This window comes from Lissotriton vulgaris, chromosome 2_1 (genome assembly GCF_964263255.1).
Source record: "Lissotriton vulgaris chromosome 2_1, aLisVul1.2, whole genome shotgun sequence".
NCBI lineage: Eukaryota > Metazoa > Chordata > Amphibia > Caudata > Salamandridae > Lissotriton > Lissotriton vulgaris.
The window spans coordinates 566,005,957-566,029,097 of record NC_141687.1 but is presented as its reverse complement, the minus strand read 5'-3'; positions in this window follow the sequence as shown (position 1 = coordinate 566,029,097).

Below are 23,141 nucleotides of genomic sequence, written 5' to 3'. Positions count from 1 at the left end.
TATATATATATTCAGGCTCACATCCTTCGCGTTAGTGCCGGGACACCAGGACAACGGTGCAATCCAGGGGCAAAGGTAACCCTGTATACAGATTCTGGCTCACAGCGCGTAGCCACCACTATGCGAATGCACTCTCCTCGATAGGCAAAAGATCACTCCCAATCCTTTTTGCGCATTCAAATAGTATTTATTTTATCAAATGCAGCATCGTGATAGCAAACACGGAGTAAACCCCAACGCGTTTCGGCGAAAACACTCGCCTTGGTCACGTGACCTGTGAGCCAGAATATATATATATATATATATATATATATATATATATATATATATATATATATATATATATATATATATATATATATATATATATATATATACTCGAACACTTCAAAAGTCAACCCTTTTGAATGAGTTATATGCGGCAGCCTGGCTGCAGAGAAGACGCTGCTGCGACATCTGGGTGTAATGGAACTTTTATCGGATGCGGCTTCAACGGAACCCACTGGGGTATTAATGTGGCTCTGGGATTGAAAAACTATAGGTACCAGCATGCAGAGAGGGAACCCAGGTATGGGTCATCAAAGTAAGCGCATGCCCTAGAAGTACCTGAGAGAGCAATGACTGTTGAATGCAATCTGACTCTGACGAAGGAGCGCCAAGCTCTGAAACGCGTAAGGAAAGATGTTTTACTCTGGACCTGGCACGCTGAATACCATTAAAATAGAAATTTATGTCACCTGGCTGTAAGTGTCTTCTCGCCTCAGGGCAACCCTTTTGAATGAATTATATGCAGCAGCCTGGCTGCAGAGAAGATGCCGCCGCAACATCATGTGGAGCCCCCGACTTTTGAAGTGTTCGAATTGGAATGGGGCACAGCATGGAGTGAACTTGAATGACAAGCATCCCCGGCCCAGAGGCCCACTGGGGTGTCATGAAACTTTTATCAGATGCGGCTTCAACGGAACCCACAGGGGTATTATTGTGGCTCTTGGATTGAAAAACTACAGGTACCAGCATGCAGAGAGGGAACCCAGGTGTGGGTCATCAAAGAAAGCGCATGCGCTATAATTATCTGAAAGAACAATGACTGTTGACGGCAATCTGCCTCTGACGAAGGAGCGCCAAGCTCTGAAACGCGTAAGGAAAGATGTTTTACTCTGGACCTGGCACGCTGAATACCATTAAAATAGAAATTTATTTCACCTGGCTGTAAGTGTCTTCTCACCTCAGGGCAACCCTTTTGAATGAATTATATGCAGCAGCCTGGCTGCAGAGAAGACGCCGCCGCAACATCATGCGGAGCCCCCGACTTTTGAAGTTTTCGAGTTGGAATGGAGCACAGCAGGGAGTGAACTTGAGGGACCAGCATCCCCGGCGCGGAGGCCCACTGGGGTGTCATGGAACTTTTATCAGATGCGGCTTTAACGGAACCTACTGGGGTATTAATGTGGCTCTGGGATTGAAAAAATACAGGTACCAGCATGCAGAGAGGGAACCCAGGTGTGGGTCATCAAAGTAAGCGCAGGCGCTATAAGTACCCGAGAGAGCAATGCAATAGGTCTCGCATTAGGAAAGTTTGAGCTATTGGTCTTGTAAAGGACAATTTTTTTTATTTATGTGTTGGTTTTGAAAATAGCTAAATTAATAGCTTTGTCATTTACAATGCCAATAGTTATAACTTTCGCAAATGTGACACCTATAGCATTTGTAATGCAACATGTTTTGTATTTACGTGACTTAGCTATATTGATATTAAAATTACAATGGCTTTTAATTTTTTTAAATAATTAATACTTAAATAAAAGTGATTTTAATTTATAATGGCAATAGCTTAAACTTTTGTAAATAACTTTTGTGAAGATTATGTTCAGTGTATTTTATTGTGACGAAAATCCAAGAACAGAAGTGAAATATTAACATCTTTTTGTGACATTTGTAATAAAGTTTGGAACATTGAGAGAACATATTTGAACCAGTTGTTGTTGAATGGTTGTGCAGATTGATGCTGGGGTGGCGCTGAGTGGTGTTGTGGTGGTGCTGAGTGGTGCTGTGGTGATGCTGAGTGGTGCTGTGGTGGTGCTGAGTGATACTGGGATGGTGCTGACTGATGCTGGGGTGGTGCTGAGTGATGCTGTGGTGGTGCTGCTGAGTGATGCTGTGGTGGTGCTGAGTGGTGCTGTGGTGGTGCTGAGTGATAATGTGGTGGTGCTGAGTGATGCTGTGGTAGTGCTGAGTTATGCTGTGGTGGCGCTAAGTGGTGCTGTGGTGGAGCTGATTGGTGCTGTGGTGGTGCTGAGTGATGCTGTGGTGGTGCTGAGTGATGCTGTGGTAGTGCTGTGGTGGCGCTGAGTGATGCTGTTGTGGCGCTGAGTGATGCTGTGGTGGCGCTGAGTGATGCTGTGGTGGCACTGATTGGTGCTGTGGTGATGCTGAGTGATAATTTGGTGGTGCTTAGTGATAATGTAGTGGTGCTAAGTGATGCTGGGGTAGCGCTGAGTGATGCTGAGTGATGCTGTGGTGGTGCTGAGTGGTGCTGTGGTGGTGCTAAGTGATAATATGGTGGTGCTGAGTGATGCCGTGGTAGTGCTGAGTGATGCTGTGGTGGCGCTGAGTGGTGCTGTGGTGGTGCTGATTGGTGCTGTGGTGGTGCTGAGTGATGCTGTGGTGGTGCTGAGTGATGCTGTGGTGGCACTGAGTGATAATGTGGTGGTGCTTAGTGATAATGTGGTGGTGCTGAGTGATGCTGGGGTAGCGCTGAGTGATGATGTGGTGAAACAGAGGGCAGAAGCGCACAAAAAGCAGTCTAACAGAGGGCAGAAGGGCACAAAAAACCAGTCTAACAGAGGACAGAAGGGCAGAAAAACAAGGGAAAAACGAGTCTAACAGAGGGCAGAAGGGCACAAAAAACGAGTCTAATGGGGAAGAAAGGCACAAAAACGAGTCTAACAGAGGGCAGGAGGGCACAAAAAACGAGACTAACAGAGGGCAGAAGGGCACAAAAATAAGGGAATAACAGAGGGCAGAAGGGCACAAAAAACGAGTCTAACAGGGGGCAGAAGGGCAGAAAAACAAGGAAAAAACGAGTCTAACAGAGGGCAGAAGGGCAGAAAAACAAGGGAAAAACGAGTCTAACAGGGGGCAGAAGGGCACAAAAAACGAGTCTAACAGGGGGCAGAATGAATCCCGCCCTGCGTGTTTGTCCACGAAGATGCCATCTTTTTGTGCAGTACCTCTACTCAACTGGAGTACTTTCTATTGTCTAATCTGTAAGTGCTCCCTAGTTGGCTAAATGTATAGGGGCAGATTTACAATAACTGGCGCATCCCCAGGGATATATATATACTCGAATACTTCAAAAGTCAACCCTTTAGAATGAATTATATGCGGCAGCCTGGCTGCAGAGAACACGCCGCCGCGACATCCGGGGTGTCAAGGCACAGGTCGACCTCACTTTTAGCCCAAACGGCTGAATGGATTTACACCAAATTTGGCAAAATTGTAGGGACTGGTAGCCCGATGTGCCTTTGCTATGTCTCAAGATATGTGCTACAGTGGATTTAGAGTAATTTAGGTTCAAAAAAATATATATATCTATAAGCGCGCCCCGGTACGCGTTCCGGGGAGCGCTCCGGGCGCGCCACACAACTTGCGCGCAGAAAGCTGATTGGTTCTTGGGTGTCTGTAAACATTCGAAACAGTCCGGAGCGGCCGCCATCTTGTGTCTCGGTAGGATCGAGACACAAGAGGTGGCCAAAACAAAGGGGGAATTGACCATAAGGGGGCAGGGTAGACCCCCCCCGGCCCCCTAGGTTTGATGTGGGGGCTATAAAAGGGTCCCGCTGGGCCAAAAAAAAATTTGGGTTTTTTTCGATTTGTGCGGGGGGAGCGCCCGGTACGCGCACCGGGGAGCGCACCGGGGAGAAAAGAGAATGGCAGAGATTAAAAATGTAAGTCATTTTATATAAATCGGAGGTAGTTCTGAAAATAACTGTTTTTTTTCTTTTTGTTTTTTTATATATATTTTTTTTGATTTTTGGAACATTTTTATTTTTTTGGGGGGATTTTTGGAACAATTTTATATTTTTTTTGTAGTTTTTCTGGGGTGAAACAAAAGACAGGGAATTGCAAACAGCTCAACTGGAGCAAAAAAATAGAAAAAAATTAAGGTTGCTTGCTGCAGTGATGGTTGTCTGCAGCTCGATTAAGTAAAGTGATGCTCTGCTCACCATATGATATAGTTTTGTTGCAATATATGCAAACAAATTTAAATTTTGAAAATTTGGTTTGGACATTAGGGACCATCTCCCTAGCCTCTGCACCCGATGGAGTGGGTTGGTTGGAGGTGGCTGAAGTTGAAGGATGGGGAGGGTTCTTGGTCATTTGCCTGACTTCTGCTCTTGAATAATTGTTTGGGTGCTTCCTCTGCATATGCCTTATCATCGTGTGGTTCCCAAACGAATATTTCCTGTTTGGGTTCCCTCTTGACAGTTCTTGGTCACAGATGAGGCAAGTGACCTTTGCTGCATGTACTTTTTTGGCACCCCTTGGCATTTTGAAAAACTCCCAAATAAAATGTTCTTTGGGTTTGTATGGGGGATTGTCCTCAGGCAGATATTGCCTCTCCTCCTGCTCCTCTTCGTCCTCCTCTTCTTCATGACCACCAATGTGGTCTTGTGGTGGTCCTTGTGGTGGTGGTGGAGGTGGTGGTGGTGCAGATGCACCTGCAGCTGCTACCAGTGAAGCCATTTCCTACAGAATGCAGGTCTTCTTCACTCAAACAACAAAGTGAAAATGAGAAAAAAGGTGGGGTCTTTCATCATTTGGAAAACAAAACTGTTGTGAACCAATCAAAAGTGTTATTTTCAGGTCACATGACCCGACGCGCTTACGCTACGCGCCCCGGGGCGCGCCCAGGGGCGCGTCGCGTAAGCGCATCGAATGCTTCTTGGTGCGTTTACGCCGTGCGTATCACGCGGACGCTGCTACGCGATACGTCACGATCATGTTTTCGTTCGTGACATTGGGGCTAACGGGACGCCTTCCGGTTCGCGCACCGGGGCGCTTCAAACAAGTACGCTCTCCGGGGCACTCACCGGGGCACGCACCGGGAGCGCTCCAAGGCAAAAAAAAAAAATGGGAAAAATTGTAGGGACTGGTAGCCCGATGTGCCTCTGCTATACTCAAGTGGTTTTTACGAAAATTATCTTTGAAAAAAATATATATTGTGCTACATTGGGCTATATATATGTTAGAGCCCTAATGTAGCCCAAATGTAGCCCAATGTAGCCCAATGTAGCCCAAAGATGGCCAACAGAGACAAAAAAATACAAATGTAGCTCAAATATCAGCCATATGTAGCCCAACTATAGCCCAATGATAGAATGTACCAGAGTGTTCTAAAGAACAACTAGAGCGTTAACAGTCTTACTTATAAAGTGAAACTTATAGTTAGGAATTAGCATTTAAAAAAACATATGAAATTCACTGAAAAAACCATAGTTTTCACACCCGTTATAGTTAGGAATTAGCATTTAAAAAACCTATTAAATTCACTGAAAAAACCATAGGCTTCACACCAGTTATAGTTTCCTGGAAATTTTACTGACATAAAACCATTGAAATTCCACGTTATAGTTAGTTGGACTCACTATAACTTGCGCGTGTAATGCACTGCTGATGACGTCACATATTACATCACTCATGACATGGTCAGTGACATCACTCATGACATCACTGATGACTCCATCCTTGTGACAGAGTGACAGACCTCCTTCCAGTGTAATGTAACCCTTGAAACACATATTCAAAAATAGAAACTAACATTTACAAAAAAGTGGAGATACCTATACCAGTTACAACAACCAATTCAGTAATTCCACCATTTATATACACATCCACTCATTCACCAACAGTTCTATATAGTCATTCATACATATACTCACTTATCATATGTAGTGAGACACCTTTACATCCGTTAACACACCGACAGTCTTCCAAAAGTTACTCGCACACATACTCACACATGCAAATAAACTATTGAACATCCATTTATTTGCATATACAGCTATACACACACTAGCACATTACTTCTAAGGAAACTTACACATACTTACTCTCTTAAACAATCACTTATAGAAACACAAACTTATTTAAACAGGAACTCTTTCAATCTCTCACTCTCATATATACTCACTTATATATATCAATACTCACATATACTAGATTAAAACATGTAGTTACTCATAAAGACACTAGTGAGACAGTCATTCACTCACTAACACACACATATACACACTCTTCCACCCATACAGTCCTGCACATATGCTGTCTTCAAAACACATACAAACAGTGAGTTAGTCATTGATGCATCTATGTGCTAAGTAACACTCCCACCAAACCATACAGACACTCATACTGATACTCAAAAAAAATCTAATAACACATATACACACACATGTAGCTACTCACCAACCCATGCAGCCACTTATACACAAAGTGAAACACTGATACAAACATTTAAATATTTAAACAATACTCGCTAATATATGTATTCACTAAGATACACTTAATAAGCCAGTTAACCAATCATTTTTTTTTTTTAAACAGCCATTAAGACACTTATTTAAACATTTATTCTTCCATCGACCTTTACATATACATATATAAAACATATGTATTTTTAGAAAGACACACATTCACTGGATGGTCTCATCAGTGATGTCATGAGTGATGTCACTGACCATGTCATGAGTGATGTAATATGTGACGTCATCAGCAGTGTATTACACGCGCAAGTTATAGTGAGTCCAACTAACTATGACGTGGAATTTCAATGGTTTTATGTCAGTAAAATTTCCAGATAACTATAACTGGTGTGAAACCTATGGTTATTTCAGTGAATTTAATAGGTTTTTTAAATGCTAATTCCTAACTATAACTGGTGTGAAACCTATGGTTTTTTCAGTGAATATATATATATATATATATATATATATATATATATATATATATATATATATATATATATATATATATATATATATATATATATTTATATATATATATATTACCTGAAACACCCATAGGTTTCAGGGATGTTATGGTTAGTAAGTATGGGCGAAATTTGCGAATTAGCGTTCCACGAATTCGCGCAAAATCGAATTCGCAATCCGCAAAATCAGCGAATCCGTGCAAATTTAAGGATTTTTGGGTTTTTTGCAGGTTCGCAGGGTTTTTTGCGTGTTTGCGGGTTTTTTTGCGTGTTCGCGGGGCTTTTTGCGTGTTCGCGGGCCGCTTGCATGGCGAAGTTACCCATGCGGTCGTGTATGGGCACAGCACCCTCTGGTTCACCACTGCCATCCTCTGCTTCATCACTGCCACCCTCTGGTTCACCACTGCCACCCTCTGGTTCACCCCTGCCACCCTCTGTTTCACCCCTGCCACCCTCTGGTTCACCACTGCCATCCTCTAGTTCAGCACTGCCACTCTCTGGTTCACCCCTGCCACCCTCTGGTTCAGCACTGTCATGCTCTGGTTCACCACTGCCACCCTCTGGTTCACCACTGCACCCTCTGGTTCACCACTGCACCCTCTGGTTAACCACTGTCACTCTCTGGTTCAGCACTGCCACCCTCTGGTTCAACACTGCCACCCTCTGGTTCACCCCTGCCACCCTCTAGTACAGCACTGTCACCCTCTGGATTACCACTGCCACCCTCTGCTTCACAACTGCCACCCTCTGGTTCATCACAGCACCTCTGGTTCACCCCTGCCACCCTCTGGTACAGCACTGTCAACCTCTGGTTCACCACTGCCACCCTCTGGTTCACGACTGCCACCCTCTGGTTCATCACAGCACCTCTGGTTCACCACTGCCACCCTCTGGTTAACCACTGTCACCCTCTGGTTCAGCACTGCCACCCTCTGGTTCACCACTGACACCCACTGGTTCACCCCTGCCACCCTGTGGCTCACCACTGCCACCCTCTGGTTCATCACAGCACCCTCTGGTTCACCCCTGCCACCCTATGGTACAGCACTCTCACCCTCTGGTTCATGACTGCCACCCTCTGGTTTATCACAGCACCTCTGGTTCATCACAGCACCCTCTGGTTCACCACTGCCACCCTCTGGTTAACAATTGTCACCCTCTAGTTCAGTACTGCCACCCTCCGGTTCACCACTGTCACTCTTTGGTTCACCACTGCCACCCTCTGGTTCACCCATGCCACCCTCTGGTTCACCCCTGCCACCCTCTGGTTCACCCCTGCCACCATCTGGTTCATCACTGCCACCCTCTGGTTCACCCCTGCCACCCTGTGGTTCAGCACTGCCAACCTCTGGTTCATCACTGCCACCCTCTGGTTCACCACTGCCACCCTCAACCGAGACCTTTTGTGACGCAGCAGCAGCACAAAAGATGCGCCATGGTGCTGGGTATTAACAACGTGACGCATCTGAGAGATGCGTCACGTTGTAAAACCCTGCGCCATCAAGAGGCGTTCCGGCGCAGGGGAGTGCGTTCCTGCGCAGGACTGCCTCCTAAAAGTGGCTGAGTGAAATCTACAAGAATTCCCACAGTGACTTTTAGGCCAATGCGGCGCAAAAACCCTGTGCCTGCTTGAAGCAGGCGCAAGGCTTGATGCAGCATTGAGGAGATAGGGCCCGCCAGAGCATTGCTGGAGCTGCATCGCAAGCGTGACGCAGCTCCAGCAATGCGCTACTTTTACGGCACAGATGCGTGCTGTTTTTGCCACATGGTGCGCCGCATTGTAAATGCGGCGCACCATGGGCGGCGGAGCTGTGGCGCACTATAACTGGCGCATCCCTGGGGATGCGCCAGTTATTGTAAATCTGCCCCAATACATTTAGCCAACTAGGGAGCACTTACTGATTAGACAATAGAAAGTACTCCAGTTGAGTAGAGGTATTGCACAAAAAGGTGGCATCTTCGTGGACAAACACGCAGGGCGGGATTCATTCTGCCCCCTGTTAGACTCATTTTTTGTGCCCTTCTGCCCCCTGTTAGACTCGTTTTTCCCTTGTTTTTCTGCCCTTCTGCCCTCTGTTAGACTCATTTTTCACTTGTTTTTCTGCCCTTCTGCCCCCTGTTAGACTCGTTTTTTGTGCCCTTCTGCCCTCTGTTAGACTCGTTTTTTGTGCTCTTCTGCCCTCTGTTAGACTCGTTTTTGTGCCTTTCTTCCCCATTAGACTCGTTTTTTGTGCCCTTCTGCCCTCTGTTAGACTCGATTTCCCTTGTTTTTCTGCCCTTCTGTCCTCTGTTAGACTGTTTTTTTGTGCCCTTCTGCCCTCTGTTAGGCTCGTTTTTCTCTTGTTTTTATGCCCTTCTGCCCTTTGTTAGACTGCTTTTTGTGCCTTTCTGCCCTCTGCATCACCACATGATGATGTGGTGATGCAGAGGGCAGAAAGGCACAAAAAGCAGTCTAACAAAGGGCAGAAGGGCACAAAAAAAATCGAATAATAGAGGGCAGAAGGGCACAAAAAACGAGTCTAACAGAGGGCAGAAGGGCAGAAAAACAAGGGAAAAATGAGTCTAACAGAGGGCAGAAGGGCACAAAAAACGAGTACCCCAGCATCACTCAGCACCACCATATTATCACTCAGCACCACTATATTATCACTCAGCATCACCACAGCATCACTCAGCGCCACCACAGCACTACCACAGCATCACTCAGCACCACCACAGCACCAATCAGCACCACCACAGCACCACTCGGTGCCACCACAGCATCACTCAGTATTGCCACAGCATCACTCAACACCACCACATTATCACTCAGAACTACCACAGCACCACTCAGCACCACCACAGCATCACTCAGCACCACCACAGCATCACTCAGCGCTACCCCAGCATCACTCAGCACCACCACATTATCACTCAGCACCACCAAATTATCACTCGGCATCACCACAGCACCACTCAGCACCACCACAGCATGACTCAGCGCCACCCCATCATCACTCAGTGCCACCACAGCATGACTCAGCGCCACCCCAGCACTACCACAGCATCACTCAGCACCACCACAGCATCACTCAACACCACCACAGCACCAATCAGCACCACCAAAGCACCACTCAGCACCACCACAGCACCACTCAGCATCACCACAGCATCACTCATCACCACCACAGCATCACTCAGCACCCCCTTAGCATCACTCAGCACCATCCCAGTATCACTCAACACCACCACAGCACCACTCAGCATCACCACAGCACTACTCAGCACCACCACAGCACCACTCACTGCCACCCCGCATCAATCTGCGCAACCATTCAACAACAACTGGTTCAAATATGTTCTCTCAATGTTTCAAACTTTATTACAAATGTCACAAAAAGATGTTCATATTTCACTTCTGTTCTTGGATTTTCGTCACAATAAAATACACTGAACATAATCTTCACAAAAGTTATTTACAAAAGTTAAAGCTATTGCCATTATAAATTAAAATCACTTTTATTTAAGTATTAATTATTTAAAAAATTAAAAGCCATTGTTAATTTGTAATATCAATACAGCTAAGTCACGTAAATACAAAACATGTTGCATTACAAATGCTATAGGTGTCACATTTGCGAAAGTTATAACTATTGGTATTGTAAATGACAAAGCTATTAATTTAACTATTTTCAAAACCAACACATAAATACAAAAAATTGTCCTTTACAAGACCAATAGCTCAAACTTTCCTAATGTCAGTGCTTCCTGTTGAGGTTTAATTTTCGTGACTTGCGCCTCATTGCCTAGTTGTAACTATTCTCTGACCCTGCTTCAAGGGTCAGAGCAGGGTCAGAGAATAGTTGCAAGTAGTCAACAAGGTGCCAGGAAGCACTTACAGGCTTACAGCAGCAGGTGCCCAAGTTGAAGTTAATTTCTTTTCTAACCCTTTTGTAAAAGGTTACAAAAAATTAGCTTCAACTTTTGCACCTGCTGCTGTAACCCTGTAGTAGCTTGGCTGAAAATGAGTCCCCGCTGATTCGCGGATTTTGCAGAAAATCCACAAATACCGCGAGCGGAACGAATTTTCAGCCCATGCTTAATAGTTAGTTGGACATTTTCCTCGTACAAAACCATAAAAATTCCCCCGTTATAGTTAGTTCAGCTAACTATAACTAGCGCTCCCGCAATGCAAGGCTGTTGACGTCACATATTACATCATTCATGACATGGTCAAGTGGCATCACTGATGACATCACTGATGACATTTCAAATTAGCAGGACGACTACCTGCCGTATGAAAGGAAGCCCAGCTCAGAGTCATATCTGAAGACCAGCACATGTCATTGAGCTACTGATCATGCAGCTCCAACACCCAAGAAGGACACAACACCCACCGCGAAAACCCCATGGACCATCTCCCTCCCTACTACCACGAGGCAGCACAGAACAGGACAGCAGACCTTCCAACAACTGCATGGCCCCTCAGCCACACAATAGCTGAATGTTGGGAGAGGTGGGAACCAGGTATGTGTGAAGGAGGCAAGTCAGGACAAATTTTTCATTCAACTCTCGGGCGTAGCGATGGGGAACTGTGCAGCCCCATCGTACGCTAATCTCTTCATGCAAGATTTCGAAACTCAACACATACTGTCCGTTCCACATTGGCAAGACCATCTATAAATTTACTACCTTTACTTTGACGACATTTTTTTTATCTGGACCGGCACCGAACAGCAACTCACTTTAGCTATCAGCCACCTCAACACCATCAATGATAGGATCCAATTCACCCACAACATCAACCCAGCGAGAATATCATTCCTAGATGTTGACATCACAATCAAAGACACCAAACTTGAAACATCAATATTCACAAATCCAACTGACCGCAACAATTATCTTCATTATTCAAGTTTCCATCAACCCAGTCTCAAGAAACACCTTCCGTATTCTCAATTAATGCGAGCCAAGAGAATTGCATCTACAGATGAGGCCTATAAACATGACAGCACCATCATCATCAACACATTTCTCAACAGAGGCTACCCTGATCAAGTTGTGAAAACGGCTCATGATAGAGTAAAAACGATTGACCAATCCACTCTACTCAAACCAAAATACAAAACAACCTCTACTGAACAACGGAATGTTTTTGTTTCTAAATTTTCCACAAAAAGCTACTTGATTAAAAAATGTATCATCAAACACTGGCAGCTACTTCAACTGGAACCTGACTTTAACGCCATTTTTGACAGTGTGCCCATGTTTGCGTACCAACGTTCAAGGAATCTTTGGACCATGTTGAAACCCTGCATCACCCATCCGACTGTATTTAAAGGAACAATTCCTTGCCACAATTGCACGAACTGCCACAACATAATTCCAGGCAACATCATAACACATCCCAGGAAAGGCACTCCTATTCCGTTACATGTGAATGCAACATGTGACACCACGAATGTCGTGTACCTACTGAAGTGTCCCTGCGGACTGCCCTATGTTGGGAAAACTGAACTTAAGATCAAAACCAGACTCATCGAACATCAGAGTAACATAAGAAACAAAAATCGGAAATCCTGCGTCGCAGCACATTTCATACAACATAACCACAACATCAGTCAAATTTGCTTCCTTATATTGGAGGTTGTCAACAAACCAGAGGGCATCAACCCAAGAAAATTTCTTCTCCAGAGAGAACTGTATTGGATATTTAAACTGGGCCCCGCCCACCCAAATGGACTCAATGAACGACTGGAATTTAGCATGTTTTCTCAATCTTGTTCAATACATACGTTGGCTCTCTCTCTTTTTAGACTGCATTACTGTACCTTAATCTCACTCCACTCTTATTTTGCTCTTCTTCACTTTTTCCATTCCATTTATTCTTTTCTTTCTAGTACTCACCCACTTTCCCTGTTTCCTGTCTATGTCCACTCTTCCCCACCTACATTTTCCTCCTCTAGTATACACCGCCCTTCCCTTACCCCCGTTTGTCTTTTCACAATCCTTTCCGCGTAATCTTTCTTTTCCTATTTTCTGTATTTTCCTTGCATACACATTTGGTCTCCTCCTATTACACCTTCTTTCCACCTGCATCCACCCTCTTTTTCACCTTGCCGATCATCACAATTCCCTTCAGTTTCATTACTTCTTTAAAATTCCTTTTTTTCCCTTTTTTATTTCTTTGTCGTTCCATCACCTCTTTTCTCACTTTTTCCTCCTTTTTCGGCCTATCCAATATTTTCCGCTGCCCTTGATTTCATTTATATTCATTTGTATTGTTCATTTGTATTGTTTTCTAATGCAATCTTTTCCTTCAGGTATCCATTGTGTATTCTTTTCACTCAGGTTTTTTGCTTTATACAACTTTTTTAACACACCTATTTCACCCGCGTTCGTTCCCTATGTACTAGGGATCTCTTGTTACCCATCACACGAGTCCTCTCTCTATTACCAATTTTGTAGATATATCGCGCATACGTACATCCCCTGCAGCTCCGTATTCCACTGTCGGCGTCCCGTCGCACCGGAGTCTCGAACTCTTCGGTTTGAACACATCGCACCTTGGGTAAGTTTGCTCACTTCACCGGTTAGTCACTTTTCGCACAGGTCACCGGCTTGTTAAACCAGCTCACCCCGGTAGTTTATCTACGCACGGCACAGTCACTTTACCACGCCTGTTCCACTGTCGGCGTCCCGTCGCACTGGAGCCTTAACTTTACCCCGTCTAACCACATTGTTGCTTTCGATTAGTTTACCCTCTGCACACGCATTACAGGTTAGATATTTCACGTCACGATTCACCGACTCATCCTCTAGTTCACTCACGCATTTTATTTATCCATATTCACCACTTGGCATACCCCAATCACATTGGTGATCTCCACGCTATCTGCGCCATTATGTTTCTTTTTACGTTACCCGTTTTCACCATTTGACATTAACCCACATCCTGTTCTCTTCTCACCTTGATAACCTACATGTACCTTTCTCGTAGCCCCGCTTTATTCACCATCACCCGATTTTTATAATATTTCATTCACACCAAACTATCATCTTTCTTCTTACATCTCGGGTCCTGCTATTCGTAATTCCGGACATCTCCTCCTTTTCCTTTAGATTACGTTGACCCCCGGAAGAAAAGCTTCATAGCTCGAAATGCATCGGGGATATTGACATGTGTTTCTACAGATATAACGATGGTGCATTGAATCTTTTGATTATGGAATCATCCAGTAATGGTTGTTCTTGAATTATCCTTATTTCAAGGAATACCTTTGTTTCAGAAGTCTGAATAAAATACATTGAAATTACAAAGTGAATAAAACTTTGAACATCTAAATACCCTTGTTTAATTTCAAGCATATATCTAGCACAGAGGAGTGCTCAGGAACTCCACCTTACGCCTGTAAGGTCCGTTTTTCTACATTGTTCCACTGCCCCTCCCGGACAGATGGGGTTCACCCTGAGCACACTAAGCCATTTGAACTTTATTGATAACCTTAACAAACATACCGATCACTTCGGAGTGCAGCGGACCTCATTCTACTACTAAGAAGGCAAGTCACTCATCAATAACAATGCACACAATGCCAAGTGTAGCGGTGATATGCTGGACAGACCCCACTCTGCAGAGCACAGATCTCTCCATGTGTACCTATACTGCTGGTGCTTGTAGTGTTGTAAACAGTGTACTCAACCATGTTACCTCAGCAAGTGGGGAAGATCTATGTCATGTAGCTGTGTTGTCCCCCCCTGTAAGCGGGAGAAGAGTGGGTTGGTCCAATGTATGCCACTCCAGTGTTGGAGTATGAATAAATAGGTCGGGGCTCTGGGCGTGGTTCACTTCTGGGAAGGCCAATGCGTCTGCCAGAGCGTCGACCCTCAGCTTGCCACGAGGCCGTCTCCATAACCGCCGGCCTCCTCGACACAGGCCCCCTGCATACCCAGCAGGACAGCAGAGCTGAGATATGTATGTACAGACTACTGCCTTCGATGTACACTGCGGACTGCATGGCTCACAATTCAGATCGAGTCACGATTGCAGACAACGCAGTCCAGTAGGCAACAGATATTGCTCCCAGTGTGGCCCGCCTGGACCACGCATCATTTCAGGCTGCGAACACGCTGTGTGCTTCAGGTGCCACTAACTCAGTGCACCACAAGTCATCGACACATAGCCTTATTAAGGCAGAATTAATTAGGCAAAAGACATTGCTCCCAGTGCAGCCCGCCGGACCACTCATCATTGCAGACTGTGCACACGCTGAATGCTTCTGGTGCCACTAACTGTGCAGCTCAACTCAAAACCACATGGCTGTTGGCCCTTGCTGACCACTGCCTCTGGCCTACACTGCGGTCAGCAGGGCTAACATTTCAGATAGAGTTCGATTGCAGATGACGCAGTACAGTAGGCAACAGACATTGCTACCAGTGCACCCCGCCCGGACCACGCATCATCGCTGAATACTTCTGATGCCACAAGTCACCGCCATGTGGCCTTATTGGGTCAGAATTCATTAGGCAAAACACATTCCTCCTAGTGCGGGCCACCTGAACCACGTATCATTGCTGGCTGTGCACATGCTGAGTGCCACTGTTGACACTAACTCAGTGCACCACAAGTCAACACCGCGTGGTTGTTGGCCCACTGCCTACAGCCTACACTGCGGTCAGCAGGTTTCACACATCCAATCTAATCCTGTCCTGCAAGTACACGCCATCATTGCTGGCTGCGCACATGCTGAGCTCTTGAGGTGCCACTAACTCTGTGCACCACAAGTCATGGACCCTTTATGATACAATCGTTTGTGTGTGATTTAAGATTTGGTGCCCCTACCTTAGGGCGCCACAAGTCATGGACCCTTTATGATTGGAATATCTGTGTGTTATCCAATGATCACTGTTGCAGTTGCTGCCAGCACCAACCATTCTCTGAGGGCTGTCTTATACTCACACTACATGCATCCAGCACAGACGTCACAGCCCATGTGACCCTAGTAATAAAAAGGGACGAAGCTCACAGACCCTTAGCCAGTTCCATTATCTATCTAACTGGGTTTGTGTGTTCATAATGTATGCATGATGGGCCTGGGCCCTGCCACATTACATTGCGCTGTTGACTGCGCACACAACCCTGTTACCTCTGGCAGTGGGGAAGACCTTGGTTATATAAATTTGTCTCGGTCATTCTGTGAGTACATGGGTAGAGACTGGATAAGTAGAGTACTGCAAGGAGAGTGTATGCTAAATTTATAAGTGCTTGGGGATTGGCGGAGTGATTGGATAAGTACATATGTTGACAGAGCCTAATCCCCAAGCACAAGCTTGGCTCTAATTGGCTGCCAAACAGTGGCAACCCCGGCAGAGCATTAGGATTGGAAACCAAGCCTAAGAAGAGATGACGCTACACACGGAGCGTGAGTAGACACCGCGCCGGTTCCTGAGAACCCGCCTTCTTTGCTACGGGATCCCCACAGCCTTTGCTCTAGTACCCTGAGCTCTCGCCCACTAAAATGTTGGCCACTGGCTAGCGGGAATACCACACGGATGCCTGGAACACAGAGTCCAGGAGCTTGGAGTTCTCATTGTGGTATACTGCATTCTCATTCAGTGGATACCTTCCAAGGTCGCTAATCTCTGGATCAAGGCATTCTGACTGTTGGATCCCCGAGTCCCTTCCACTGGATCCCCTAAAGCGAGCTGCTGCTTCCGTGGAGCACCGGTAATATAAAGCCCAGAATCCTGTATGTAAGATATTCCCAGCCCCACTGGATCATTGACATACGGCGGATAGAATCTACGGAATTCTGCAAGCGTGAGCGGAGTGGGCAGAGCCGGCGTATGCCAGTCAGGGGCGATACTAAATAAATTTCAGGAGAGGCTGATAAAAATTGCAAAGGGGGCTAATTCTTCCAGTAATAGGCAGAGTGGGGATGCAGGGGCTATAAGAATGGGTGAAAACACAACAATGCCTCATTTACATGGAAATGGTCTTTTAAAGATCTGTAAAGTACTCGAGAGCCACGCACCCAGCGCGTTTGCACCAGGGGAGCGTGCTGAGATCCGCTCACCCAGCGCTTTCACACTAGGGGGTCACTCTGAGAGCCGTGCACCCAGCGCGTTCACACTAGGGGGCCATGCTGAGCACCACATTAGAATCGCCACTCCAAATTTTTCTAAAAAAAACGGTTCACTTCCATTAATTTATATTCACCCTGAGGACCCCATCCCTGTGGTAATGCCCAATTCTTGAATGTTTTTATTAATCATTAGGAAGTGGGACCACGAGGTCCTCCTTCCCTTGTCCACTTCTGGCCCCCGGGACCCCATCCCCCAGGCCCTGGCTTCCCCGCTGGGGGCCGTGGGGGGAGCCCCAATGCTCTGGCGGTCCCGCCGGCTTTCCGCCTCCTACAGGAACCGGCATTGCTTTGTGGCAAGGGGAGCTGCTAACGTGCAGCTCCCCTTGCCCAAAAGCAATTAAGCTTTGCTTCATTGAAGCGAGAACAGGTTTTCAGACAGGGCGGGAGTCATGCTCCCGCCCTGCCATAGCAAACAGCAATGTCCCGGGGGTGGGTACCCCGGGACATTGCATGAGCCGGCCATGAATTTTTGAGTAATGGGATAAGTTATTTATATGCATTTTGATTCACAAAATTCAGAGAGAATTTTGTAAAATTCTTTATCTGCTCATTTAGCATTTTGAATTCTGTCTGAATAGTAATTTATTTTATTTGTTGATAGCTGACTTGGATAATCTGTTTCTGTAGGTTAAGTTTGTCTTGATTGCTCTTTGTTTTGAGCCAGGTGCGTTGCAGCTTTCTAATTTGCTGTTTTATTTCTTGCAGTTCTGTATTTCTCCAAGGTGCCTGTTTTCTTTTGCCCTGTTTTGTTGTTTGAGTGGTATTAGGATATCAAAAGCTTCTTGTAGCCACTCATATAGTTTTTAATGGAATGTATTGTATTCAGATCTGTGTTGGATGTTAGTTGTGTTTCTAAGTATTCAAAAGTGAGTTAGTTCCATGGTCAATAGGTGGGTGCCTGTTAGATAGTTTTAGGTGTGTTGCTTTGTGGTGTTTTATGTTGGAAAGCTAGCAAATCATGGTCTTGCCATGTGACTGGAGTAATCATTTGAAAGTTAACCAGTTCTAGATTTGCGAAAATGGCATCTAGGATGTGTCCAGTGATGTGTGTGGGTTTGTGGACGATCTGATGTAGGTTCAGTGTGTCAAGACCAGTGATGATAGTTTTTCAATGGGTCATATTGGGCTTGTCATACCAAATGTTGAGGGCACCCAGAATGTATAGGTTGAAGTGTAGTGCTATCAGGTTTTAAACTGCATCTTGAAATGTGTCTGGGAATATTGCATTATTAGTTAGAGGACTGTAAAGGAGAAGAAATTTACATAATGAAGCTGATGTAGGGTTTCATCTGGTGAAGAGGGCCTTTCAATCTGTTATGAAAACATCCTCAGCTTTAATTAGATGTATTGTTTGCTTGAATAGCCCACCTCCTCCTATCCCAATACAATTGTGTATGATAGTTTGATAGCTCAGAGGAATGGCTTCATACAACACTGGAGCCATGTCGTCTCCCAACCGTGATTCAGTTATGAAGAGTAAGTCAGGTTGTGTGTCTGTGAGTAGGTCACAGATGTGATACTTGTTTTTAAAGAGTGATCAAGCACTTGTTATTAGGCAGTTTAGATTTTTGTTTTGGTGATGGTGTGACTTTGTTTTGTAGAAGAGTGAGCGCTACTTTTTGAACTTGTAGCAGGTGTGTCATTAGTGCTGGTATTAGTGTTTGAGGATAGCAATTGTGTTGCTTTTTTATAGCGTATCCCTCATCCAGCAGGCTTAGAAGGCATTTTGATGGGTTTGTGCTTGTAGGTGGTGGAAATGGTGATTGAGAGTGAGTTAGTGTGTTGGTTTGATTTTGTACAGTAGCCTTGTTGACTAATAGACATGGAGATGTGAAGAGTGGCATGTTGTTTATTTTGTTTGCGTCTGTTACGGGTGGAAGGTGTAAGAGGTAGGGGTGGTGGTACAGCATGTGGGTCATATTATAAGGCTTTGAATTCTGCAATGGATGAGAGGGATCAGAATGAGAATTTTTGTGTTGGTGTATTTGTGTTAGGTGTGGGGGAAGAGAGAAAGGTTGGCAGTAAAGATGGTTTACTATGTGCATTATTTGTGCAGTCAGGAGGGCAGGAGTGCCTGTATGTTTCTAGTTTATGATGGAAAGTATTATGCAATAGTGAGTGTGTGTGTGTTATTTCGTTGTGCTGGTGTGTATTATATATTGTTTTGTGGAGTCGTGAGAGGAGAAGATGATATAGTGGGTTTTGAGGAAGGATTTGTATGTGAAGTATTGTTAGTGAGTGGAATTTGAATGGTAAAGGGGTGGTGATGTGTTTGGGAAAAGAGTGTATGTTATGAGTGTGTTAAATTTGATAGGTGGTAGAGGTAATATGTGTGATGGAGTGGAGTGTGAGGATTTTGTTGTTGTGTGCTTTTTGGTAAAAAGAGGAGTATGGTGTTGGTGGATGAAATGATCTAGGGCTGAGTATATGTCTGACGGTGACTGAAAGGGGTCTTTTAGGAGCAGGTATACTGCAGAGCTCTTGCTTTGTATGAAAAGGGAGTGTGTGTCTGGATGGATTAATGTTATGTATATTGTGGCTTTCTGTTGTATTAGTGATGTGTGGATTTGTTAGTGGTTTAGGACAGAGTGGTGTTTGGTGGGAGAGTGAAGGTGCCATTGTAGTACAGTGCATTTGCTGTGTGTGTGTTATTATGTTTGTGGATGGGTTAGGGTTTGTGCTGGTTAATAGAAAAAAGGGGAGTACTTATGTACAGCTGAACTAATTATAACTAACTATAACTTGTGCACCCACAATGCACTGCTTATGACCTCACATATTACATCGCTCATGATAAGGTCAGTGACATCACTGATGACATCTCGAATGAGTGTAAGTGAGTGATTTGGTGTCTCAGTGAATGTATGGGTGAGTGATGTGTTACATGAATGTCTGTATCTGTCAGTTGGTGTCTAAATGGTTGTATAGGTGTGTGAGTGGGTATATGAGTTTCTGTATGTGTATGGGTGTCTCATCATCAAAATTCTTTATTCGGTAAATGATAAGGTTAACCATAAAAGTTCACATACACAGTTCAAAACAATTTAAATCTCCATTATCTTGTATCTACACTGTATTATGAAAATCATATCAAAATTGATTTGCGACAATTAAAAACATATTTTAAAAACGCAGTAACAGAGGCGATGACAAATTCGTTAGTTAGCAATTGCAAAACTAGGAATGCTGGATGGCATTGTCTTAGACTGGATCTTTTTAGTACTGGTATGATCCATTTTCTTCTTGGGGTTGAATAAAATTTGCAAAAGAACAATATGTGTATCGTCGATTGTGTCGAAACATCATGATTAAAACTCTTGACCAATCATTCTGTACAGGAAAACTCAGACATCTGTGTAAAATATTCAATCTAAAACGGGTTAACAGGAACCTATCATAATCATTAGTTGTTATAACAATATACGGTTGTATAGATGTGGTTGCTAAAGCCATATAATATGTTTGAACCATCAATTTCTTTAATTCTGAAGTGTTTCGGATTTCACCCAAATAGTGTATACAGCTCACTTTAAGGTCTTTACTGGACACGTTACTCATTGTTTGTGGGTCTTTAAAATAATTTTTTAAGCAAGCTATCTTATCTGATTTACTCTGTCAACTGCCAATGCCTCCTTTAAAATGTGACAGTTAAAATCTGTCTCCTCCAGACTCAATGCCATGGGAGGATTGGCTGAATTTTAATTATGTCCTCTAAATATGCTATGCCCAGTTCTTGATGGCATATATAGGTTGATGTACTGTCAGGAACAGCCAGGAGGGACCTTCGAAACTCGTTTTCTGCAGATTGTAATGTATTTACCCCAGCGTAACCCCAAACTCCAGCTCCATAGTTGGCAATAGCCACACTTTTTGCTCTGTAAATCTGTAGCAATTCAGTGGGGGAACGTCTTCCTAATTTACTGCTAACGTTTAACAGAGCCGTCAGTGATTTAATAAATAGCAAACTTCTGGTCTTAACCGCCTGGCACCAGGAACCTGAATGGTCACATTAAATACCTAAATAGGAGAAGGTTTTAGTACTTTCTATTGCCTTAGAATGTATAAAAAGGTTTTTAATCTTCTTTTTTAGTCCAACTCCACAATTCATTGTGAAGGTTTTGGAGCAATTAACAGTAAGACCCAAACTTGGCATGAAATTAACAAATGTATTAACAACCTTTTGAAGGCCAATTGGAGTGCGGGCCATAAGGACCACATCGTCCTCATACATGAGTGCTGGAATGGGACGAGTCACTGCAGATGGTAAATCCTTGCAGTCCTGAACCAATACAGTTTCAAAATTGTTTATGTATAATTTGAAGAGGAACGGGGCTAAAATACATCCTTGTCTTATGCCCCCCATCACTTTAAAATGCTTAGAGCACTCGACCCACCTTCCATACCGAAACCTAGCACTAGCCCCCAAATACAGCTGCCTTAAAAATTTAACTATTACAGCATCTACTCCCATACTCTCTAAAACTGACCACAGCTTATCTTGAATGACACAACCAAATGCTGTCGTTAAGTCAACAAATTTCATGTATAATTTTGCCTTTTGGCCTTTGTATACTTATCTATCAAAATATGTAAGTTTAAACCCTGTTCTATTGTGCCCAAGCCCTTACGAAAACCGTACTGTAGGTCGCTTAGTATAGTCTTCTCTTCTGCCCATAACTGTAATCTATCTAGCAGGACTCATCTCACAATCTTGACTGTGGAGTCCAACAATGAAATTGGGCGGTAACAGGCTGGGTTTGCCCTGTCTCCTTTTTTAAAAATAGGCACAATTATAGACTCATACCAGGTCGGTAAAAAGCCTTGTGAGCAGCATGCATTATTAACCTGTGTTAATATCAGGCCCCAGAATTCTACATTAAGTTAAAAAAGATCTACTGGGGGGAGGAGCTATGTCAGCAATCAATATGACTGCTTAGGCTCCCGGCTCCGCCGACCTCCGTAACCCACCGCGATATCCTGTGCATTATCCTGACTTTACGCCCGGTCTCAGTGTGCATGAACTGTTCCGCACGTCGATGGTGAAATCCGGAAACTTTTATCAGCTTGTTGGAAGACGTTCTGTTGTGTTGAAGTTTGCGGCCTGCTCCAGCGGTGAAGCCGGGGCCTCGATTACTTTCACAGCCGGGCTGCAGTGCAACAACATCGGCCAGAAGAACCAGGCTGGGTCCAGGCAACTGGAGTGGAGGCTTTCTTTGAGCCCGAATTTGGCGGCGATCGTTTCAATAGCTCATTATCGATGGAGGAGTGATCCTGCTTATTGTTGGCTGTGAGTGGGGGTCCCTGTCCCACGGACCCGGTAAGTGGGGCCGCAGAGGTTCGTGATTCGAGGCCTATGGCCTGCGGCCTTAAAGATGTGTACCGTGGCTGCGAGCAAAGAACGGTTACCCTCCGCATCAGCACGTTCGCGATTCTGTTTGTCCCCCCCCCTGAGGATGTTGGACTCACCCGGGGAAGTGATGGGGATTGATATCGGGAATGAGACCGTGGATCGAATGATGCATGAGCCATCACTGAAGTCAGTACTGGCGGAAGTTTGGGCGTTTCAATCACAGGTTGATGTCTTATTGAGCAAATTGGACTCGCGCCTATCAGAGATGCTCTTGGTAGACCCGGACCCGGCCATACGATTGAAACTGGGACCTGCAGCCATTCAAGCCGTGGCCATTTTGACTCTGTGCGAGAGCCCCGTGAGGAAACCGGCATTGGAACCATCGGATGGTGCCCTGAGAGACGGTGTTCCCGAGGATGTTATGGTATTACCGAACCTTCCGCCGCTACCGGCTCTGGAGATGTCAAAGCGCGTTCCCCTCCCGGAGACTTTTGTTTGTGACTTTCCATTCACTTTGTGGTCGTCTTCTCCTCTCTTGGTGACTCTATGACTCCTGTGCAGAATACATTGGGACTGTTCAGCCAGGTGGGAGAGGTCTTCAGCATCTAAAGTTCCCGTGGACCTACTGCCTGCGAGTCGCCATGGATTGCTATTTGATGACTCTTTTCTCCTTTAT